Below are 22,192 nucleotides of genomic sequence, written 5' to 3'. Positions count from 1 at the left end.
GTGTGCTATATAGCCTGGAATTACCCTATTATAAGAGAGCCATGGAGCAATGAGATTTAACTTCTGGGACATTATTGTTAGAGTGTGATAGATAACCCCATTGCTTTCTCTTTTTTTCTTTTTCTTTTTTTTTTTTTTATTAAAAAATAAAATCCTGAATAATGTCTTGAAATTTTAAGATTAACTACTAGTTGTGCCTCAGATTGGTTTCATTAGTGGTGTTTAAAGGATTCCCTTCAGGTCCAGCTATATGGCAAGTACTTTCATGATTGCACATCGCTCTACACATAAGCTGGGTTGGAAGAAAAAAAATGGAAAAGAAAGGGCAAAATAATAAAGATGTGGAGGGAAATGACCTAAGAAAAAAAGGACATAAATGTGACAAAGATGGGTGATCAGCAATTAAAATAGTTACTTAGTTATTTGCCCATTTTACTTAAGGGACATCCTTCTCAACCTGCTACAGTACTAATGTTTTTGTTATTTTGTCCTCACTAGCATTCTTGAATATTTAAGTTGGTGCAGTACTCTTTTATTAGTGGAAACCACCAACAGACACTACGGACCACATTCAATAACAAAAGAAATTAAGGTTTTATTTAATTTGAATTTGAATTTAAGATAGGGTAGAGTATGAGTAATTACTTGAGAAAAAGCTATGTGATCCTGGGCAATTCACATTACCCTCTTTGCCTCAATTCCTTTATCTATAAAATGAGTTGGAGGAAAAAAATAGCAAATCTCTTTAGTGTCTCTGCCAAGAAAATCCCAGATGGTGTCCAAAAGAACCACAACTAAACAACAGCAAAAGGAAGGGAAGTTGTATTTAGAAGAAAGAAAAAAGTTTAGTTTTATAAGAAATACTATTGGGAGAAGCCGTAATCAAGTGCAGCAGTTTATGCCACTTTTTGGCCCTTTTTTGCCAATCCTGTATCTCATGTCATTTCTGCTGTTCTCAGTGATTTCCGTGACTTATAGCAGTAACATCCTTTAACCTACATCATACATATACAACTATAATGAGGTAAAATTCATTTGGTTGGGCTCATTTGAATTCATTTTAAAGAATTTAGTTTCTTTATTATCTCTCTAAATATCTTGGGATTTCAGCTCCTGAATCTGTGTGTTCTACTCTTTTTGGTTTGAAGATTCTCCATCTTGATGGAAAGAATAGAAACTAGTGAAGAGCTATGAAAGTTTTTTCCCTATTATCTGTTAATCCTGCCCTCAAGCAGTGGACCATGCCTTCCTTATTTTTAATTTCCTCAAAATAGTTTTTAAACAAAGGCTCTTTTTGTTGGCTTTATGGTTTATCAAAAGTTCATTCTCAGATTTAGCCTTTTTGCCATTCCTTCTTTTTGTACATGCCCTTCAAAACTAAAGTTTAAAAGAGAATTCCCTGTATAACCACACTGATTTCTTTAAATGTCTACCCTATTTTGTGTGCCTTCTCTTCCTTTTGAGCTAAGTTTAAACTTTTTTTAAACTTAGATTTTCTGGTTGAAAAGATTATACTTCTTAATCCCTCATTTGTAAACTGGAGGAGGAGGGCTATTAGATCTATAATAAAATTTTCATCTCTAAACCCTTTGATTCTATGATATCACAATATCAATAATAGACTTTATACTAGTGTATAGAGAGTATAAAGAAGGCCCCCACGATGACAAGGATTTGTCTTGGTGTGTGGCTTCAAGTGAGGAAGAATATATATATCTTCCCACCCTTCTTCAAGATACTTTCATTCCTAGCAGGAGGGGAAATAGATTAGGACCAGAGACCACCATTCAGATCTGCTCAGAGAGAGGTGGTAACCATGTATTCTCTACTTCTTTAAACATTGTTAATTCAAACTAACATTTTATTACTGTGTCATTTGAGGGAGAACCTCAAGCTTTATCCAAGTCTTGACCCCATTCCAAAGAACTTTTCTTCCATTTAAGAAATATTAAGTGCTTACTATGTGTTAGGCACTGTTTTAAGCACTGGGGATTCAAAAGGAAACAAAAGACAGCTTTTGCCTTCAAGAGCTTAAAATGGAGGAGACAACATGCAAACAAACTATATGCAAGATATATAGAAAATAATAAGCGGGGAAACTAGTGGAATTGAGAGGTTAAGAAAGACTTCTTATAGAAGGTGGGCGTTATGATCTTTCCTGTGCTTTAGGCAAATTATTTTAGTAGTCCTATTGGAGTAAGGAGCTAGGAGGCAGGCAAATCTGCCAGCAACTGTCCCAATAATTCGGGGCATGAGGTGATGAGAGCCTGCACCAGAACTCTGACAGAATAAAAGGAAAGCAGGAGATATGTTCTAGTGATCTTACAAAGGTGAAATCAGCAGGCCTTGGCACAGTGAATACACATAGAGAATAGTAAACTCTTTTATTCAAATCTGAGAAAATATACTAGGAGAATATACAATATAGACAATACATAATGAAAGAGTTCTCCCATTGAGAATAAGCTAGCTTAAGCAAGAGAGGGTCCTAAGATCTCGCCCAAGGAGAAACTCCTTAAAGCCTCTAGAGTAGCAAGCTGAGAATAGAGATGTAATGAAGACTGCTCCCTCTTGTATCTTTCCAGAGTTTTTTTTTTTTTTCCTTCAGTAACTTGAAGTGGGATTGTTGGCCCCTTCCAGCTTCTTACTTGAAACTGGAAGCCCAGAGTGCCCAAACTCATGACACTTGAAGAAACAAGAAGAAAACTCAAAAGTTTGACTAGTCCCCAGAGGGGGTCAAAGGAGACTAGGAAAAGCTTGAAGTCTCCTCTCATCAACTCTGCCCCACCCCCATACATGCAAAATTTGTATATCCACTATTAGGAGAGTCCCATACCAATAAGTTTTAAGACAGGTTACATTAAGACCTTTCTGAACTTTACTCCCCTAAAGTGTTGAGTATTTGTTAGATTATAATCAGCTTTTCTTACCTTGACTGTTTAAAAACTGAGATGGTGAGTTTGTTTTTTCTCCAAGTTTTCTTCATTATCTCTTAGTCACCAAGCAGTTTTTTGTTGGACACATTTAAGTTCCAAGTTATAGTTACTCTTAGATTTTCTTCTAAACCTTTTGAGAAATAAAATTGTCAGAAAGTAAAGTCAAGAATTTGTCAAGTGAACAGTTTTATTAGAATTGAACTGTAAGCATATATCTTGATAGTTTAATTCTATATTAGTTTATTTGTATTAATAATCATTCAGATCTTCCATGTAAAAATTACAATTCCTTTTTTTAGTTTACTATTTTTAGATTTCAGATATTTTTTATTCATCACTCTTGTTACCCCTTCAATACATATCTACATAACTTATCAAAACAAATTATCATATTGACCATGAACCAAAAATATGTCTCTACATTATAAGTTCATCACTTATCAGAAAGTATGCTTAATTTTTATTCTTTTGGACTTGCGATTTATCATTGTATTGATAAGCATTCTAAAGACTTTGAGGGTTGTTTATCTTTTCCCAAATAAGATGTCTCCTTAGTTTCCCATGTTTTTAAACTAGTATGAAAAAGAACTAGACCAATTAACAGCTCTACCAACAACGCGCAAGTGGACCTGTTTTCCCCTAGCCCCTCTCCCCAACATTTGTCATTTGATTCTTTTGTCTCTTTGCCAATCAAGTAAGTGTGAGTTAGAATCTTAAGGTTGCTCTGATTTGCACTTTTCTCTTTTTTAGTGACTTACAATGCTTTTTCACATGATTGTTAATAACTTGGTTTTCTTTCCTTGAAAACTGCCAGTTCGTATCCTTTGGCCATATATCTACAGAGGAAGTTGCTTTTAATCTTATAAATATTAATTGCTTATATATCTTGGAAATGAGCCTCTTCATCAGCATGTGTTTTCCAAAAACATAATCTGCCTTTTAATATATTGGGCAATTTCTCCCCGCCCCTTTTGAACAATGTATAACCTTCAGTTGCCATATATCTATTCACACTAATTTTTAATACTATTTATCACTATCATTTTACCAAGTTCATTTCATCACTTACATTTATATTTAATATTTATTTCATTTATATTTAATATATGATATTTAGTGCAATTAATTTAATGCATTTAATACACAAAAATGATTTCTGATCTCTTTTCTTATTTTCTTTATAGAATTACTCATTATCATTTCCAGAACCAGTCATTCACTTCACATAATCTTTTTCTTCCAAAGGCATAACTTTTTGGATAGAAGAGATGAGACCACCACTTAAGCCCCAAATTCATTAGTCACCTTTCCATTGGCCAGGTTTGTTCCTTCCCCTATAGATCATCAGATATTATGAGGCTATGGTGAGGTTTTACAAGTATTTGAGATGCATGTTCTAAGAAGAAAGCATATCTCTTGGCCATTTAAGATTTCTATACAGCTGTTTTTATATCCTTTAGTAATGACGCTACTTCTCTTTTTCCTGGATTTAGAGAATGGAATTCTTTCTATGTATTAGGGCCCATACAATTTTAAAATGTTTTTTGTTTTTCTGCTACTTCAGGTTTTTTAATTCACTTCTTATGGGGAAAGCCTCATTCTTATAGCTCCAATGACAAGCAATTTTTCCATTCTCATTCCTTAGTGCTTTGCCTTACTGGTCAGGATCAAGGTATTTGTCTTCCATCTTTTTTACTCCTCTTGCCATCATTTTTCTGTATTTCTTCTTGGATTACTTCTAGTGGCCTGACATTCATTAATACAATCATAGGAATTGTCTACTTTGTAAAAAAAACAAAAACAATTCTCCTTAGAATTTTAAAAAATTTAATCTTAAGAATTTAATCTTAAAATATATTTAAAGCTGAATAAATATATTTTCAAAATTATAACTTTATCTTGATGAAAAAGAAGAATCCTGACAGGAAAAGGATATAAAGTCTTGAATTGGGGAAACATTGTATACAAATTGATGGAAGCATGAGAGGCATAGCAAGTTAGCTATTAACTGAGTTGGACTATACTAATTGCAGTTTTCCACAAAGACCTTCCCTCGTGTCTCAGAATCGGCGTGTACAGTACTTATCAGATTAATTAAACTAAGCCCATGTGGGACTAGACTCAAGGGTTTCAAGGTAGACCTGTCATCATTATCTCAGGTCAAGAATGTCAAGTAGTCCTTAAATTACTTTATTAGATCTCAATTAGCAATATGCATTTTTCAAACTAGGCCTAGGGTCCCAGAAGGAGAGAGCAAGAGGTAAAGGGAATATATGGGAGCTTATAAATTAAATACAACTACATAAGACAAAGATTAACAATTATCAGGACAGGGAATGAAGTACCTGGTGAGCAGCCAAAGAAAAATATGTCCTTTAGCAGGAAAGAATCAAGAATAACTAGAAAAGTGGTGTTTATATAGAAAAGAAATAACAGGATGAAAAGTGCTCATCAGGAGTGTCTACATATAGAGGATCAACCCAAGACAATTATTACAAAAATTCCTAACCCTGTATCTAAGAACCTTTTTTTAAAAAATCATTGCTTTCCTTTGTAATCATATATGTTTTATCTTTAGCAGTGAAAACCATTATTTTGAGAAGAGATCCATACACTTCATCATACTGCCAAAGGTTTCCATGTCTCAAAAAATGTGAAGAACCCCTTATATAAAAAGTGAATATTCAGTCTTGCAAAGGTACTATTTTCAGGGGTGGGAGAACAGGGGAGGTGGTACATTAGTATTCTGTGCAGTCCTAGGTCCACATGCTTTGAAAGCAAAGGACTCCACTCTCATGGAGTCCTACAAAATTATTTCTGCCTCCAATCTTGAGGGGTGAGTGTCATCAGTTTACATTGTATTCATCTTGTGGGGACTAGGATACATGAGCTCTAATCATGCTTATTTAGATTATGAATGTAGGGTTAGTCATTAAAATATTCCACATATCTACATCAATTAAATGATGTAGGGCTTCTTCTTTCCTCAAGGATGAGAGACTATTTGAACCAAAGTCAAATTAGACAATTGGTGGACGAGTAAATGGAAATTCAGCTAGCCCTCAGATGATGGTTCACATCCCAGGAAGCCATCTACTAGGGCACTTAGACCTCTTCAAACCACCCCTCTGCCATCAACCCTCTATGACAATCTACTGCCCTATCACTCAACTCACAATCCTGATCACCCAACAAAACCCAAACGGCTTTATCTGGCCTCCCCTCACTGATAATATGTCATATTCCCCCAATTAGAATGTAAGTGTGTTGTGGCAAGAACTGTCTCACTTTTCTATTTGTTTCCATAGTGCCTGATATTTCATAAATATTTTTTGAACAGATGGATGATTGAATGAATGGTGAGGTTCCTAATATGTAAGATATGGTACTGTGGAAAGATATGGTACCCAGAAAGAGAACATCTTAAGTTTGGATACAATCTTCAATACTTACATAGGCACTCAGCCTTCACAAGCCTCATCAGTAAATCTGGAGGGGTAATACTTTCACTACTTGACTCATAATAAGGAAAGAAATTTTCCAACCTTAAAATGCTACAGAAATGTAACATGTTTTTATTTTTGTCATGTTATTAGAGAATTCCTGATCCTGGAATGCTTTTGAAAGCTTAATTTATTCCTAGTTAACATAAATATAATTTTATTGTTGATTAATAATTTGTAAAATGTATTTAATAATACTTTTATATTAAAACCATAGGTTATCTTTCCAGTCAAATAAGTAATCTTGGAGAACAGAATGATAGAAAAGAATGTATCTAATAAAATAAGAGAGCTTAAGTTATTTTAGGGGTTATGAAGGAACCCGGAGGCAGAAAGCCATAAGTCAGAAAGAATTCCTAAATTCAAATCTGGCTTCAGACTCTTACTAGCAGAGTGAACCTGAGCAAGTCACTTAATCTTAACTATGCTTCATTTTACGTGGTAATGTATGGTAGCCACTCCAGTATCTTAGCATAGAAAACCCTAACTGGGGTCATGAAGAGTTAGCCACAATTGATATGACAACAATGAGAGCACAAAAGAAGGAAGTTCTCACTTCAGAGAACACAATTTTTTTAGGGCTTGTTAAGCTTATTTTTTGAGCTAAGAGCACATTGAATGTAGAACAACATAAAAAGAGATTTTTAAGAGTATTAGAATGCTATGTAATCAATAATAATTGAATTGAGTTCCAGAGAAGAAAAAATACAGTTCCCTCAATTTTTTGCAAAAGTGGGAAGTCCTTTGGCCTAGCAATGCTGCTATAGGCAGATGCTCCCAAAGATAAAGGACCCCTAAAAAAATTGATCCTCATAACAGCACTTGTGGTAGCAAAGAACTGAGGGCAGGGGAAATGGATGCCCATGAACTTAGGAATGATTGAACAAAGTGTGCTGTATGAACATGAACCCAGATTTGCATGATAACATAAAGAAAAAGCAATTTTGGAAGACTTTGGACTTCTCATCAATGAAGTGACCTGTCGTTGCTGATGATGAAGAACTTTTGGGAAAGAACTGATGGAACACAACTACTGAAAGAATTAGACATTTCCAGATGTAGCCAATGTGTTGATTTGTTTAATTTAACTATACTTATTTGTAATAAGGAAAGACTTGTGAAGTGAGAGAAAGGAAAGGAGTTTTGTAAGTATCGGAATTGGGAGACTGGGTGTGGGGCACTGCATTTACTATTACTAAGTTAGCTGAGGTGTTAATTTTTCTGAACTGTTCTGTTTTTTTTAATTGTTGAAAAGGATAAATTTCTTTGGAGGAAAAAGGGGAAATTAAGATGATATTCAAGCAAAAATTATCAATAAAAATATTCTTTTAGATTTTAGATAGAAAAAAATCAGATCTACCAAACAGACTCCCCACTTTTCCTGAGTTTTGAGTTCATTAATTAGAGTGAGGGATCCCAACTGTGAAGTTCCTAAGCAGAGGTTATTGTGTACTTCAGGATCCTCTAGCTGTTCATATTTACTTTTTCTAAGATTATTACCCACAATATCCTAGATGCATATACATGTATGTATATGTTATATCTTTATTATACACATACATGTTATTTAATAATGGATAATATGAAGCAGTTTGAGAACATATTTTTAGGGCCACACAGATCTGATTGCTATTTTATGTCTTTTTTCCTAATATATTGCAATACTCTATATGCATAAATGTATGTTTATATTATATTGTACATATACATATTATAGATGTAATAATGGACAGCATGAACACATTTTCAGGATCACCCAGATTCTCTCATTGTTAAATGTTGTTTTTTTCTGATAGTTACCTACATTCCTCTAGTTGTGTATATGAACATATGTGTCTTCTTACATATATTATAATGAATTAATGAACAACAATGAACACACATATTTTTGGGGTCACCTAGATCCACCTGAAATGTGATGTTTCTTTTTCCTGAAGTATTGTAACAAAAGATGGAAACTTCCCAATGGCTTCTTACAGTACTGGAAGAAACTGAACTGACCCCCTTAAAAGCCCTACATGTGTGTGTATATATATGTTTGTGTGTACATCACAGATTCTTTGCTATATGTTTGGAAAAACAGTTGATATATTGTTACCTACATTACTCTCAATATACATTTTATATACGTGATAATAGATAGCTTGGAGGAATCAAGACCGTATATACACATGATGTATACATTTGTAGATGTGGCCTTTATTACATATGTATACGTGGATTTTTTAGGAAATTGAAGCAAAGGTTAAGTGAATTGCCTAGGGCCGCACAGCTAGCTAGATGAGGGATTGAACTCTGTCTTGCCAACTCTAGGTCCATCACGGAGCTCACCCAGGTGTATGGAGTGCTCAGGAAGCACCAGCATCTCGGTGTGAGGGCTTGCTGAGCCCTTTTCGGGGTTGCTCATCCATTCGGGGTTCCAGCAAGCTGCAGCTTTTTCAGTCACCCCACCCTGCCTGATAAAACCATCTTGGGGGACGGGCCAAGCCAGGCTGAAACCAAGAGGCCCAGAAATATCAGTGAGTTAGAGGGATGTCTACCCTGAGCACAGGGAGATCTCCCCGGCAACATGAGGGGTGAGAATAATTTGTTCCTCCGCCCAGGAAGGCGGCTAGAGCGGGAGCCAGGATGCCCTTAGAGCGTGCTCTGTCCCTGAAGAGAGCCCGGTCATCCTCCGCATCCTGGGCCGTTCCAGCCACTGGAAAAGAAAATGGGGCTTGTGCAGCTCTGCCTCACTCAGATCCAACTCACCCCTCTATGATATAACTGGCCTTTGAAAATAAAGGAGAAGTAACAGTCTGTGTATCTGTACAACTACTGTCTATTTATGCACCAAGGACAATGTGGGTAACTGTCTCGGGAAACATCCCTGGGACCCTGGAAAGTCATCCTCTTCTCCAATTGGACCAGAACGTTTCAGTCAATCAGTGAGCATCTAAATGTGCCGCATGCCGGGCCCCGAGTCAAGCACTTTGGATATAAAGACAAGAAGAGAATCTCTATTTTCAAGGAACTCACAACCTCATGGGGGAGACAACATGTAAACAGCTTTGTGCAAATGAGATGTACAGAATAATTGGAAATAACCAAGAGGGAAGGCAATAGCCCTTAAGAGGGCAGCTCAGTTCCTTCCAGTTCTGTGAGGAGCCAGTGAGGAGTTTCCATCCTTTGTTACACTGTCTGGTGTGATGAATAAATGAAAAGACACTTTGGTACCATGTGATGTGCTAGGCACTATGCTGACAACATATTAATATATACTAATACAAGCAAGATAATTCCCTCCCACCAGGAATACACAATCTTATAGGAGAAAACAAAGCTTATAGGGTGGCCAAGGAGGAGGTTTTTGGGCATCATGGGGCAAGCAGTCGGTCTGTCCTTTGCTGGAATGGTCCTGTTGCTTTGATTACTGCTCTGGGAGGTAGAGCGAAAAAGAGTGGAAAGAAGATGGCGAGACGGAGGTGACCAGGAAGATCTGGGCAAGGTATTGTGAAAGAAGGGCCCCGGGCGTGGGAGTTGGAGAGTGAAAAATGGAGGCCAGTTCACAGATTATGTCTAGAAGTGGGAGGAAGCAGGGTGTCCTAAACAGTCAGGAAACCTGGATTCTGACCTTGGTTCTGCCACCAGGTTTTGTGATCCAGCATAAGTCATTTGACTCCCTTCTCCCCACCCCCACCCCCAGGTACTTCATCTATCCAATGAATACATTGGACTAGTTGAGCCTCTCAGACCCTCCTTCTAGCTGTGAGACTCACTCGGAGCCTAAGAGCAAAAGCTTTCAAAAATGCCAGAGTGGAAGGAAGCAGTAAAACAAACCACCTTCCCTCCCCCACAATTTCTTTAATTTTCTAACAGATCTAGAAAGAACGTCAGATTGAATTCTGTTGGGGAAATCCAAGAAAAGGTCACAGTGAGAAACACTTTTTCATTTCATTCTAGATTTGACACAGACTAGTGAGAGTAGGGTCTGGCCACGGGCACACTGAACATGGAGCATTGCAGAGCCCAGGGAGAGGATTACATCAGAGCCAGAGGCGGTCCCAGGCCCATCCTGGACACTGTAATGGGAAGAATTGCCAAGGGAGTTACAGGTAACATCACAGCTTAAGGAGGATCTTCACCCAAGGGTGGCATTCAAAGGGGCAAAGGACAGGCTCTAACCAAGCAGCAGTGGTGTGGCTCCGAGTCCCAGGAGCAAAGCAGGGTCTGTCCTACCTTCCAGCCAAGTTTGAAGCCTACAGAAAAATAACAAAGGTCCAAAGTGAAACCTGCATTTCTGCTGTTCTGAAGCAGCAGTGATGAGTAATATTGCTGAATCCTTCTACAATCCCCTGTTGCTCAAATCCTGGGTCAGGAACTTGCAGAGCTTAGACTAGGAGGAATGAGCAGACTTTTCCCAGGATTAATTTCTCAGGAGCACAGAAGTCTTGTAGGTCCCCAGTCTGAGGTATCTCTTGAGAACCTGAAAAAATACATTCCAGTTCCCCCCAAGAAAATAGCAACAGGATTGGCCCAGACTTTCTCGCCAGAAATGACAAGAAACTGACCCTAATATAAAGTAAAAAGTCATGAACTACATTGACAGAATGAGCAAACACCATCCCCTCAAAAAAGAAACAAAGGAAGGAAGGAGAGAGGGAGGGAGGGAGGAAAGAAAAAAGAAAGAGAAAGAAAAATTACTAAGAAAACAAAGAAATTTAAGATACAGAAGGGAATGACTTCAAATCATCTTCAAGCAAAGCCTCAATGGAAGACCAGGTGGCACAAATTCAACTGAAATTCCTAGAAGGGATAAGATGAAAATATTTCATAAAAAAATTACTCTTGAGGGGATAAAATGAAAAAGAAATGAGGAGTATGAAAGAAGAAATTGGAAAGGAAATCAATAGCTTGGCATAATAGTTGGCCATGCAAAAACCTCCCTAAAAATTAGAATGAACCAAATAGAAGTCAATTACTCTAAGAAGCAACAAGACATACTGAAACAAATTTTTAAAAACTGAAAAATAAAAGAAAATTTAAGTTATTTTAATGAAAACAATTGATTAGAAAACAAATCAAGGAGAACAAAATTAAGAATCATTGGACTACCCAAATCCAGATACATATAAGGATAGTTTTCAACATTCATTTTCATACGACTTTTGCATTCCAAAATTTTCTTCCTCCCTCCCTTAGCTCCCCTCTCCCTAAGATAGCAAACAAAATTCATATAGGTTAAATATATGCATGTCTTTCAAACATTTCCATATTTGTCAAATTGTGCAAGAAAAATCAGATTAAAAGGGGAAAAAACATGAAAAAGAAAGAAATGAACAAAAGTTTATAAGAATTTTGAAAATAGAGTGGGATGGGAGGAAAAAAGAAAAGGTAGATTTTTGATGATTTGTTGAAAAAATCAAATATATATATACATACATGTATATATTTAATTTTAAAAATACTACACTTTATGTGTCAGATATTATTATTATTGAAACATGAGTTGCCCAGGAAAAATGTTCTTGTTATCACTAGGTCTGAATAAACCTGAATAAACCTCTTGACAACAAGAGAAAGAAGCAAGCTCCCCAAAATTTAAGGGATACTTACTTAAAGCTCCTGAAGTCCTTTCAGGTCCAAATCTACAAGAATTTTGTAGATGCTCTTAAGAGATCTTGTCCAGAATACCTAATGCTACCCAAACCTTCAAATAGGTCTAGACCAGGGAGTTCAAAATCTTAGACCCATGGAGAGATTTCAAGAGCTAGATATTTTAAAAAGTTCACATCATGTTTTCACTAATTTTAATTGTTTTAGAACCATGTTATTTTATTTTGTGCTATTAAGTCCCTTATAAGAAGGAGTCCAGAGGTTTAAGCACACTGCCAAAGAAGTTCATTAACACATGCATGTACACACAGACAGTTAAATTGAGTACTTCCATGCATTCCTAAGGAAAGTACTAGAGCTACATAGAAACTTTGAAGTTCAAGTACAGGAGTTAAGAGAAACCTAAAAAGATAAATATTAATGAATAATGCTAAAAGGATTAAACAAGGATTAAACTGCTTACATTTAAATATGGGAAGAGTAATCCCTATTATCATCAGGGTTCATAAAAGATAAGTTCTAGAAGTATTTTTGTCTTTTTGTCTTGGTAATCTTTTTAAAAATATAACTTCCTGTATTTTTTTTTTTTTGTCAAATAATGTTCAATTTTTCCAATCACACGTAAAGATAATTTTCAACATTCTTTTTTTTGTACAAAATTTTGAGTTCCAAATTTTTTTCTCTCTCCTCTACTCCTTTCCCAAGACATCACACAATCTGAATTAAGTTATATGTGTGCAATCATGTTAGACATACTTCTACATTAGTCATGTTATGAAAGCTAGAATAAAAGGGGAAAATTATGAGGAAAAAAAAATCCAAAAACCAGAAAGTATGTTTCTATCTGTATTCAGACTCCATAGTTCTTTCTCAGGATGTGAATAGCATTTTCCCTCATGAGTCCCTTGGAATTGTCTTGGATCATTTTATTGTTGAGAAAAGATAAGTCTATGATAATAGATTATCACACAGTGTTGTTGATATACATTTGGTTCTGCTCATTTCACTCAGAATCAGTTTGTACAATTCTTTCTATGTTTTTCTGAAATCTGGCTGCTCATTATTTCTCATAGCTTAATAGTATTCCATTATAATCATATACTGCAGCTTATTAGGTCATACCCCAATTGATGGGTATTCCCTCAATTTCCAATCCTTTGCCAGTACAAAAAGAGCTGCTATAAATATTTTTGCATTTGTATGTGGGTCCTTTTCCCTCTTTAATGTTCTCTTTGGGATATAGAATATCTTGGTAACCTTAAAAGAAGAATGGAAAGAAAGGAGTGGGGGAAGAATACACAGAAGTGTGGGGAAGAGAGAAGAAAACACCTGGTAGGAGAAATTATCTCATCATCAGGATACTCAAGTAGACATCTATACAAGGAAGGTAATGGTAGGGAAGACCAATTGACATTTGCATCTTACTCTCATCTGAACTGGTCAAAGGAAAGAATGTGTGCATATGTGGACATACACACACACACCACAGAAATCCAAAAAGACATTTGACTAAGGGAAATAAAGGGGGAAGGGGCAGATTAAGAAAGGGATTAATTCTAATCAAAACAAATAGGTGGTTTCTGAGTTCCCTTCCAGGCTCTAAAGATGTTAAAAATATATATATAGCTCTTTTTCAGGTGGCAAAGGCTGAATGCAGTATATAAAATGATGGAATACTATTATGGTGTAAGAAATTACTTATATGAACTGCTGCATAAGGAAATGAATAAAATCAGGAGAATCATTTAAGCAAGACAATATGGTAACAATATGGTAGACATAAACAACTTTGAAAGACTTGGGGACTATATAATTCCATACTACCCATCTACTGATCAAGATGTGAAGGCTCATACATTTTTTGGTCCATGAGTATTGTGCAAATTTGTTTGGATTGACTAAAAACCCAGAAGACATGACCAAAAAAAAAAAAAAGTTAAAAATCTCTGGTCTAGATTTGTCATTTGTCTGTTAACCCAACTCATGCTTGCACTCACTGTGTTGGTCTGATGTATGTCAAAATCATCAATTTTTGCTTTAATTAGAATTGTACAAGACTTCCAGCAGTTACAATAAAAAAACCACAAGTCCTGGAATCATATCTACTGACAATCAAAAGAATCATGCCTGTGGCCAAAAATGTCATATCCAGCAAAATTATCTATAATTTTGAATCATTAATTTTGAAGTTCAGTAAACTTGCAGATTTTTCAGGACTTTCTATCAACCAAACCAGAACTTAAAAAAAATTTTAACATATAAGAGCCAGTATCAAAGATCAATTTTAAGTAACTCAACATGGACAAACTGCTTAAACATGGACAAATTGTTATTTTTACATGGGAAATGTATTACAATATGTTTAAGATTCACATCAACAATAGGGTAGCTCAAAAGAAAGATTGGAAGAATTAAAGTAAAAATAGTAATCATGTTACACAAATGAGGTGCAGAGGAAGAAAAGACAGAGGCATTAGAGGGGGAAGGAAGGCTCTTAGATCTGAAAACCTACTCACATTAGGAATATAGGCAACACTATATATGTCATGAAGGGTGCAGTGCCCTCCTAAATCTATAAAGAAATAAGTGGGGGAGGAACGGCAAACAAATCAACAAAGAGTGAGGGAAGACAAGAGAAAGATGCACGGGTAGGGGGAGGTTAATTAATAGCAAGGCAAGTTAAGGAGCACAATGAAAACAAGAGTCAGCAGGGATAAGAAAGACACATGTGCATGTGGAGTGTGTGTGTGCGTGTGTGTGTGTGTGTGTGTGTGTATCTACATATACATATCTTTTCTTAACGGTAGCTTGCTTGTGGATGGTGGAGGAATTAAAGAGGGAAGAAGAATAAAGTAAACAAGCAGCAGAGAGCCAGAGGACAATTTCTAAGGAAACATTTTTATGTATACTTTCTTGATTTGGTAATTTGTTGTTATATATTTTGAGTCCTCTCTGAAGTTCTACTAAGCATGTGACAATGTTCCCTTTTGTTTTACTTTATTTTGTTTTGTATTCCTTTTCTGTTTTTCTGTTTTTCTTACTCCATTTTTTTCAAATTATAATAATAAAAATAATCAATTCTTGGTGATAGAAAAGAAGGCAATGATTCTTTAAACAGTGGATCATTTTGATCAAGGGGACAACTTAGTCTGGTGGTAGTTACAGAAAAAAAAAAACCAATATTAGTTACAAGAATAGTTGTAGCCCCAAGCTTTATAACTCCCAGTAAAATAACCAGATTTTTTTAGTTGATGCTTTAGATGTAATATTAGGCCACTGAGACCTACGGGGGTGGGTGGGTGGGGAAAACAAAAAATAAAACTTGGAACTTGAAATGAGATCTGGGTTCTTTATTAGATATTTTGGTCTTGGAAAGTCTTGTTGGTTTTCTTAACTCCAAATGTATCTCAACCCTTTGTTTAATGTCCTGAGTTCCTTGTTCCCCCCATACCCCTTTGTTTATTACATCCTCTATTCCCATGACCTCCTCTTCACTGTACCTCAACCAAAAGGACAGTCACACTTAAGGCTTCACTATCACCCAAGTCTTTTTCACTTCCCAGATTCTGGGTTCTGAAATTTCCTCAAGTTCTCAAAGAGATTTATATTTTTCAAATATTTGAAGGTTATTGTGTAAGAGAAAAATTATTCTGTTTGGTCTCAGAAATCAGACCTGAGAATAGCAATAGTTAATTGAGATACTGTTTAAAAGTTTACAAAGCATTTTATTTACAGTCATTTTTTTTTCATTGGATGTTCACAATAGATGAGACAGGAAAGGAGATAAAACGGTAAGTAAAGCAACTCTTTAAAAAAAAAAGAAAAGAAAAGAAAAGAAAGAGAGAGGTTTCAACTTGATGTAAGGAAAAAATTTCCCAACAATTAGGATTATCTAAAAATAGGATAGGCCATCTTTGGAGGTAATGGATGCCCTTTAAGTGAAGTCTTTCAAGCAAAGGCAATTCTTGTTCATGGATTGGGTGACCTCTGAACTATATTCTAATTTTTAGTTTTATTTATTTTTGATTCCCACTGTCTTACTCTTACTAAACCTGCACTTACTTTGATGTCTGTGCTGTCAGTCCCTCTTTTTTCTCCAAGTCTATTAAGAGTTGTTCTGATGATGAAGATGAGGTTGATTTCAGAAAAACTTACATAAACTGATGTTGAATGAGTAGAACCAGTAGAACACAGTAACAAGATTTGTGATAATCAGCTATCCTAGATTTGGTTCTTAACAACAGTGATTCAAGACAATTTCAATAGACTGAATTTGGATTGAAGCATAGTATTTTTACCTTTTGTTGTTTGTTTTTTTCTATTGGTCTGATTTTTCTTGTACAATATGACAAATATGGAAAGATGTTTAAAAGAATTACACATATTTAATCTATATGAGATTGCTTACTGTTTTAGGGAGGAAGGAGCTAAGGGAGAGAGGGGGAAAAAATCAGAACACCCTTACAAAAATGAATGTTGAAAAATATCTTTAGATATATCTGGAAAAATAAAATGCTATTTTAAAAAAAAAGACTTGTTCTGTCAATAATTTTCCTTCTTTTATTATCTTGATCCTCTGGTTAACCATTCAATAAGGCACTATCCTCCAGCTTTCAATCCCATGCTCCCAGAGTTACTGTTCACTCCTAGTAAAACTTCAGCCCTGGTCACACACACTCTCCCCCATTCACCTTCTCTTCTACCCTTGAGTTGTTCAGCATTGCTAGAGGGAAATAGATTGAGTCAATACAAATTGACATGATCAAAGATCAACTCAACCCCCACCATTATGTAACAATCCTTTTATTCATCCCTGATTGACACCCCAAGATATTCTCAAATCTATTTTGTTTTAACTCAAACCCCCAACTTTATCTCAATAATCTCTCAGCAAATAACCCCATATTGTATTCTACTGAGCCGAATGATATCACTGTGTTCCTGTCCAACACACTTCAAAACCTCCCGATATCTCTACCTACCTCTTTCACATTTGTTCCATTCTCAGATTTTCCTTGACAAGACCCTTGAGTCCATCCTCCCCATTCTGATCTTCAGAAGATTGCCTTATTGATCATTCTTCCCTCTCTGGATGCCCCCACTGCTGCATCCAGATAATAATAGGCACTGACCTGTTATATACCCTCTGAGGTTTATAAAGTATTATACATATATTACCTCATTTGATCATCACAACAATACCTTGAATTAAGTACTCTGGATCTTATTATTGCCATTTCACAGATGACATTAAGTTCCTATGTTCACAAAATTAAATCCCATTATTAGATGACATTTGAACTTTCCAACTCTAGGTCCAGCATTCTTTTTACTACACTATCTCCTTTTTTGATATGTATAAATATGCTCAGGTCACTCCCACACTCAATGGGGGTGGGGAACCCAACAACCTTGTCTTCTTCTCAAGATATAACCCCATATATCTTTTCCCATTCCTCTATATCCTTATCACTTAGTGACTCTTTAACTCTTTGCAATCTTTCAGCTTCACTACTGTACTTTCATACAAGGGTCACCAGCAACTTCCCAACTGCCAAATCAAATAAACTTATTTTTCAGTTCTTTTGCTTGACCCCTGTTGACCAGCCCACCTTCTGAAAACTTAATCCTTTGGCTTCTCTTTCTCCTTGTTTCCACCTTCCTGTCTGACAGATGCTTCTCTGATTTGTTATTTTCCCGGCCTTCTCCCACCTCCTCAATACAACCTGTGGTAGCTAACTCTCTGCTTTATATTATGTGTTATTGTTAGGAAAAACCTTCAGAAAAATTGGTCATTTGCCTATGGCAGCTTCTCTCCCTGCACCTTCCCTCTTTCCTGGTGGTGTTCTGTAGTCCCCATTCCTTCATGCTCCTGGATGCTTCCTACCTAATAATTCTGGGCACTGTTGGCCCTAAAGAAGCATCAGTTTAGTGAAAATTGAATTCCCTATTTCCAGGAACAATTCCTTGTGAATTGTGAGAATGAGTCTGGCTGACTGAGAAGAGGCAACATCCTGAGAGTAGTAATGAAACATCAATTTGAAAAGTGTGTTAGAGTAAATTTTTTAATTAAGTAAATTAATTAATAATTAATTATATAAATATTATTATATTTACATATAATATATGTATATAAATATTTATTATAATTTTAATATAATAATATATTATATTATTACTAATGATATATAATTATATAAATATAATATATATAAATATAATTATATTATAAATATAAATATAAAAGTTAATAATAAAGCAATTAAGTAAATTAATTAATAATGTGTCTTTTAATTAAGATGAACTGAAAGATTCCAAAGGAGTCTTAACTATGGTGGAATCAAGATGGTGGAGTAGCAGCAAGAAGTAGAGCACTCCTCCCTCAAACCTCCTACATAAAGACCTAGAAAATGCACCAGAATGAATTCTGATCAGGATATCCAAGAAAAAAAATTATAGCAAGTAATTTTGTCATTCCAAGTCAGTTTAGAAAGGCAAACAGGGAGGACTACAGGTATGGGCAACCATTTGGCCACGATGCATGGAGCATTTTGGCACCCGAGGACTAAAAGAAGGCCCAATCTGAGAGCCAGAGCAGGAGAGATCTCAGGGAATGTTGGCACTAGTGACAGAGTGCAGAAAGAGTTGTCCTCTGACAGCTCTGTCACATACTTACCCAGCCCCAGGTCATAAATTCAGGGCTCACCGAGGAAGGGCCCTGCATCTAGGGAAAGGAGCAATCAACAAATTCAGAAGCAATCAGCTTCTGTGGGGCTTTGATTCTAGGAGGAGAGCAGGACTCAGTTCTACCCGCTGGCACTAGCTGAAGCATGCATTGGAAAATAACCAGGGCAGGAATCCCAGACCAAACATAATCCTGCACTTAATCACTGTGAATCTGAAGAGCCGAAGAGGAGGCCATCAGTGTCCTACTCTAGAAGCAGATTACTAAATTTCCAACCAAGGACAAACTGACAAAGGGCTTGCTCACACCTAAACCAGAGTCAGGAATTTGTGGAGCTCATATCAGAAGAACAGTATGTGTCTAGGCCAGATTTAAACTTGGGAAAATGAATCTTCTTGACTCCAGTCCTGAAGTTCTATCCACTGCATCACCAAACCTACATGAAAAAAAATAGCTCTCTGAAAATACAATTGACTCAAATAGCAACTAATGATTCGTTTGACACATCTAGAAAAATTAAAAACAAAACTAAAAGACTGAAAAAAAAGATAAAATATAAGGTATCTCATTGCAAAAGCAACCAACCTTGAAAACAGATTAAGGAAAGATAATATAGAAATCACTGAACAACTTGAAAGCAGTAACTCCAAAAAAGAGCCTAAACATCATAATTTAAGATATTTAAAAACTGCCCAGATTTCTTAGAATCAGAGAGCAAAGTGGAAATAGAAAAAATTCTACCAGTCATCTAATATGGGGATGGGAAAGGGGGAAGATGAAACCTCCACAAAAATTATAGCTAAAATTCACAGAACTCTGATTAAAAAAAAAAAAGACTGCAAGCAATCAGAAAGAAAGAATTCAAGTGCTGAGGAGACAGTCAGAATCATAAATGACTTAGCAGCCACTATAATAAAGTAGGGAAGAGCTTAGAATATGATATTCCAGAAGGCAAGAATAACTTAAAAATAAATATAATCAAAACTGAGTTTAATCCTACAGAGGGAAAAAAAAAGTAGGCCTTCAATGAAATACAGGACTTCCAACCCTTCTTGATGAAAAGACCAGAGTTAAATAGAAAATTTGACAGACAAAATTCAAAAGAAAGACAAAAAGTTAAAATTTGAAAAAGCAACCATAAGGAACTAAACAATTAATTATTGAGGATATGATACATATATCTTTTCAGAACTCCCTTTATATCCTTGGGAATCATAGAGGAAGCATAGGCCTAGAAAAGATTCTGTCTTAATATTTCATTTTTTATTTCTATTTTAGTCTTAAAGAGGAAGTAGGGAAAAAAGACAAGGAAGAATACATGAGAAGAGGATGGATGGAAAATGTACAATTAACAATCATAACTTTGAATTTGAATGAGATGAACTGAACCATAAAGCAGAAGATGGATTAGGAATGAGAATCCAACAATGTATTTATTTGTTTTCATGAAACACTCTTGAGACAGAAAGAAAGATATATACAGAATTAAAATAAAGGGCTGGAAAAGAATCTGTCATGATTTAGATGTAAAGTAAAAAAGTAACATCATAATTTTAGATAGCAACAACAAAAAATAGACTTAAAGATATAAACAAAGAAGTTACATTTTCCTAAAAGGTACCATAAAATGAATGAATATAAATACCAAACATATATATGTATAGATATAGATATATTATACACAGTTATATGCTAAAATAAAAACAGAACACAAAAGAAATCGAGAAATATTTAAACCATCAGAAGACAAAATAAAGATCTTAAATAACGTAATTTTTTAAAAGGAAATTAAACTAGCTATAAAGAAACTGCTAAAGAAAAAAGAAAAAAAAACTGATCTTGATGCATTCATCGGAGAATCCTCTCAAACTTTTAAAGAATAATTTGTATCCATATTTCACAAATTATTCTCAATAATAAAGAAAGAAAATACCCTACCTGAATCCTTTTTATGTAACAAATATAGTTCTAGTACTTACTAAATCAGGGAACAATAAACACAGAAGAAAAACTATAGGTCAATATAATTTATTAGTATTAACCCCAAAAATTTAAGCAAAAAACTTATTTATCCAAGAAATCATTCATTATGACGAAACAGGTTTTATATAAGAGATGCAAGAATGGTTCAACATTAGAAAAACAATCCCAAAATATATAGAGAATTAACTCTAATTTATAAAAAATCAAGCCATTCTCCAATTGAAAAATGGTCAAAGGATATGAACAGACAATTCTCAGATGAAGAAATTGAAACTATTTCTAGTCATATGAAAAGATGCTCCAAGTCATTATTAATCAGAGAAATGCAAATTAAGACAACTCTAAGATACCACTACACACCTGTCAGATTGGCTAAGATGACAGGAAAAAATAATGATGATTGTTGGAGGGGATGCGGGAAAACTGGGACATTGATGCATTGTTGGTGGAGTTGTGAACGAATCCAACCATTTTGGAGAGTAGTTTGGAACTATGCTCAAAAAGTTATCAAACTGTGCATACCCTTTGATCCAGCAGTGTTACTACTGAGATTATATCCCAAAGAGATTATAAAGAAGGGAAAGGGACCTGTATGTGCACGAATGTTTGTGGTAGCCCTTTTTGTAGTGGCTAAAAACTGGAAACTGAATGGATGTCCATCAGTTGGAGAATGGTTGAATAAATTGTGGTATATGAAAATTATGGAATATTACTGTTCTGTAAGAAATGACCAACAGGATAATTTCAGAAAGGCCTGGAGAGACTTACATGAACTGATGCTGAGTGAAATGAGCAGGACCAGAAGATCATTATACACTTCAACAACAATACTATATGATGACCAGTTCTGATCGATCAGGCCATCCTCAGCAACGAGATCAACCAAATCATTTCCAATGGAGCAGTAATGAACTGTACCAGCTATGCCCAGAAAAAGAACTCTGGGAGATGACTAAAAACCATTACATTGAATTCCCAATCCCTATATTTATGCACACCTGCATTTTTTATTTCCTTCACAAGCTAATTGTACAATATTTCAGAGTCTGATTCTTTTTCTACAGCAAAATAACGTTTTGGTCAGGTATACTTATTGTGTATCTAATTTATATTTTAATATATTTAACATCTACTGGTCATCCTGCCATCTAGGGGAGGGGGTGGGGAGGGTAAGAGGTGAAAAATTGGAACAAGAGGTTTGGCAATTTTTTTTTTTGAGTTGAATTTTTTTTTTTATTTAATAGCCTTTTATTTACAGGATATATACATGGGTAACTTTACAGCATTAACAATAGGTTTGGCAATTGTTAATGCTGTAAAGTTACCCATGTATATATCCTGTAAATAAAAGGCTATTAAATAAAAATTTTAAAAAAATAAAATAAAAATGCAAATTTACAAGTAAAAATCATATCCAAAACCAGGAGAATTAAAAAAAAAAAAGAAAGAAAAACAATCAACATAATCATATTAAAAACCAAAACATTGAG

General features: G+C 35.2%; 1 long non-coding RNA gene across 1 annotated transcript in view; it reads right to left on the bottom strand.

The window, feature by feature from the left end:
- LOC116420530 overlaps positions 1-22,192 on the bottom strand; it is a 129,762-nt gene that overhangs the window by 69,769 nt on the left and 37,801 nt on the right. The window contains exon 2 of the long non-coding RNA XR_004230873.1: positions 2,931-3,066. This is a non-coding gene — a long non-coding RNA (uncharacterized LOC116420530). The remainder of the gene's footprint in view (positions 1-2,930; positions 3,067-22,192) is intronic.

Source organism: Sarcophilus harrisii, chromosome 1 (assembly GCF_902635505.1).
Source record: "Sarcophilus harrisii chromosome 1, mSarHar1.11, whole genome shotgun sequence".
Lineage (NCBI taxonomy): Eukaryota > Metazoa > Chordata > Mammalia > Dasyuromorphia > Dasyuridae > Sarcophilus > Sarcophilus harrisii.
The sequence above is the reverse complement of the archived record's forward strand: the minus strand, read 5'-3'. Positions and strand labels throughout refer to the sequence as shown.